We start from the raw sequence: 3,806 nt of genomic DNA, 5'->3' as shown, positions 1-3,806 counted from the left end.
GCCTGTATCCCAGGGTGACTGTAAAGTGCACAGCCACCTGCTGTCTGTGATAGGGGAAAATCTAACTCTGTTGTTCTAAGCCACTGAGATTTGAAGTTATTTATTACCACACCTGGCCCATCCTGACTGTTATAAACAAAGATACCAAGAAGAAGGGGCTGCAATAATGAAAACTGTATATGTAGCATTAGTATAATAGTTAATTGGCAAATTGGAAGTAAACTGCTATTGAGAGCTGTAACAATAGCTGTTCATCTTATTCTGTGATGAAAATATTTGACAGAACTATAGCCTGAAGCAATTTGAGAGGCAGAAGAGCTTAGAGACTATACAAGACACGTAGGGTTGGAAGAGGCAACTGCTTATTATCACCAAGTGGTGAAAGACAAAGCTCAGAAGTTCAATAGAGAACAATTGGAACCCATGCAGCAAAAATCCAATCAAGGGTATGACTTTCACCCATTGTTACTTCTAAATGGGTTAAAAAGGCATCTTTTGAATTTTTTAGGTTAAGAGAGAGAGAGAGAGAGAGCGTGTGTGTGTGTGTGTGTGTGTGTGTGTGTGTGTTTACTAGCACAATCAAATGCATCTTTGGTCAAGTTCATTGCCTAAGGTCATGCTTTTTAGGTGAGTTATTCTTTTAGACCCTGGACTGAGTTGGCCTTATCACAGAAGATTCCTATAACAAATTTTCCTTGATTAAATGGATTTCTGAAGAAGCCTCAAACAATTTTTTATATGTTTAATTTATTGGGTTTTCTTGCTCCTAAACAAGTTGTTTTTCTTTGTTCATTGCTGTGAATAATTCAGTTAATATTCCTTCCAAACTTGTGTGATTCCTTCTGGTAACAGACAGATTTTATGCAGTCATTAACCCCAGACTTTTCACACAGGAGACACAGATTTGCAGAGACATTTGCATCATCTTCATAACAAAATCTATATTTAAACAAGTAATTTGTTACATCCTCAGCCTGGAGGCTACTCTTATTTGATATTGCAATTTCCCATAGTTCTCTGGGAAAATATATGTTATCACTTTCTCAGCCTAAAAATTCATAGCAAGAGGACTCAGTAATCGTATATCTGAAATGATGTTCAACTTTTTTTTTTTTTTGTATTCTTTGTGGTAGTCAGACCTTCAGGTAACACCCAATAACTTCCATCTTCTAGTGTTCATGATCTATATAATTCTTACCCCAGTAGTGTGAGCAGGATTTGTGATTTGATTCTAGCCAATAGAATATGGCAAAGATAAAGAAACTTTACAGATGTAAGTAAGATTCAAAATGAATTATTCAGAAGGGAGATAACACTGGGTGGGCCTGACTTAATCAAAGGAAAATCTTAAGAGAAATTCTCCAGACTTTTTTTTTTTAGAAAAAAAAATTAACGATACTTTTTAAAAATTGAAACATAATAGATTGTACCTATCTGTGGGATACAGCATTGACTATCAATATCTGTGTGCGATACCTGTGTGCAATATATGGGGCTCCAATCAGGATAATAAGTATACTCAACATTACACAGTGGGTTTCAAAAGTACACTGTCATACCGTGAAAGGGCCATGTGATAAGTGACCGTGGTCAAACTCTGGAAGGTAACAGCAGCCCCTTGCTGACAGTCAGCAAGAAAAGGGAGGCCTCAGTCTAACAACCCCAAGAAAGTGAATTCAGCCACCAAACAAGCAATCTTGGGAGAGGATCTAGAAAAGAATTCATGCCAGCCTATATCTGGATGGCAACCTTCTGAGACCCTGTGAAGAGGACCCATCAAGTGATGCCCAAACTCCTGACCCATGGAAACTGTAAGATAATGTTTGTTGTTCTTTTGAATTTTAATTTTATTATTAGTTGATGAATAATAATTGTCTATGTTTACAAAATATATATTTATAATAATTGTATATGTTTACAAAATTTAAATATTTAAAGAAATATGTATGTGAGGTATGGATATGTAAATTTGCTTGATTTAATTATTCCACAATGTGTACATGTATCATAAAGTCAAACGTACGTTTTTTTAAGCTAATAAATTTGGGGTAATTTGTTAACCAGTATAAAAAACAAGTACAGTTTCTTATTATTTTTAATGCTAAACATCTTTATTGATATTAACATATAATGAAGTTCTATATTAGCGTACAATTTAGAGACTATTAGTATATTCACAGGCAACCATCATCACCACAATCTAATTTAGATTAAAATCTAAATTTTAATCACCCAGAAGCAAAACTTTACTCTTTAGCAGTCATTCCCCATCCCACCTTCAGTTCTAGACACACACTAATCAACTTTCTGCCTCCACTGATTTGTCTGTTTTGGACATCTCATATAAATAGAATCATATAATACAAATACGTAGACTATTGTGACTGGATTTTTTCACTTAGTAAGATATTTTCAAAATTCATCCATGTTGTGCTATGTATCAGTACTTCGTTCCTTTTTATTGCCAAATATTTTCTCATGTGAATATGCAGCATTTATTTACCCATCAGTTTATAGACATTTGGATTGTTCCAACTTTTTAAAAATTATAAATAATGCTGCCATGAACATTTGTGCGCAACTTTTTGTGAGGACATGTTTTGTTCCATTAGACATATACCTAGGAGTGGAATCATTGGGTCATATGGCATCTCTATGTCGAACATTTTGAGAAACTGCCAAACTATTTTTCAAAAAGGCTGTACCATTTTACATTCCCACCAAAGATGAATGAGGATTCCAATTTCTCCAGATCTTGATCAACATTGTTTTGTCTTTCTTTCTGATTATAGCCTTTCTAATGAATATCAAGTAATATAGCATTTTTATTTTGATTTTCAGTTCCCTAATGACTAATAATGCTCAGTGTTCAGAATATTTTATTGTGCTTATTAAAAATGTGTATATTCTTTCAGAGAAATATCTATTTACATACTTCACTCATTGCTTTTAAAACTAGGTTATTTGTCTTTTAATTATTCAAGTTGTATGGGCTATTTTTATGCATATGCTGTTGTATGTGTACAACATATTTGCAAGTCATATATCTGATAAGGGGTTTGTATAAGGGTACTTCAAAAAGTTTGCGGAAAAATAGAATTCAAAGATAACGTGAATCTTTCCATGAAGTTTTTGAAGTATTTTTCTGCTATAAAATGCATATGTGCGTGTATGTGTGTGTACACACACACACGTCTCTTATCAGAAATATAAATTGCAGATATTTTTTCCTACTCTATGGGTTATATTTTCACATTCTTGATGGCATCATTTGCAGCACATAGGTTTTAATCTTCAAGTAAACCAATTTATCTTTTTTTTTGTCACTTGAGCTTTTGGTGTCATTTCTAAGAAACTGTTCCTTAATCCAAGGTCACAAATATTTACTCCTGTGTTTGCTTCTAAGATTTTTCCAGTTATAACTCTTACATTTAGTTTCACAATCCATTTTGAGTTAATTTTGTTTAACATGTGGGGTAAGGGTCCAACTGCATTACTTTGTATGTGGACAAATGTCTCCACACCATTTGTTGAAAAACACTGTTCTTTCCCTCTTGAACTGACATGGCATCTTTGTCAAAAATCAACTGAATATAAATGTGAGAATTTATTTCTGAACTCTCAGTTGTGTCTCATTTATATATATGTCTGTCCTTTTGCCAGTACCACATTGTCTCAATTACTGTAGTTTTGAAGAATACTAACTTGTGCAATCTGCTTCTGTACACCTAGCTTGCTCTAACTGAGCTACAGTAAAGCCATCTTAAAAGCTGTTATGCCTAGGGGTACACTTTACTCCCCCCTTC

Source organism: Galeopterus variegatus, unplaced genomic scaffold (genome assembly GCF_000696425.1).
Source record: "Galeopterus variegatus unplaced genomic scaffold, G_variegatus-3.0.2 Scaffold6486, whole genome shotgun sequence".
NCBI lineage: Eukaryota > Metazoa > Chordata > Mammalia > Dermoptera > Cynocephalidae > Galeopterus > Galeopterus variegatus.
Note: the sequence above shows the minus strand (reverse complement) of the source record.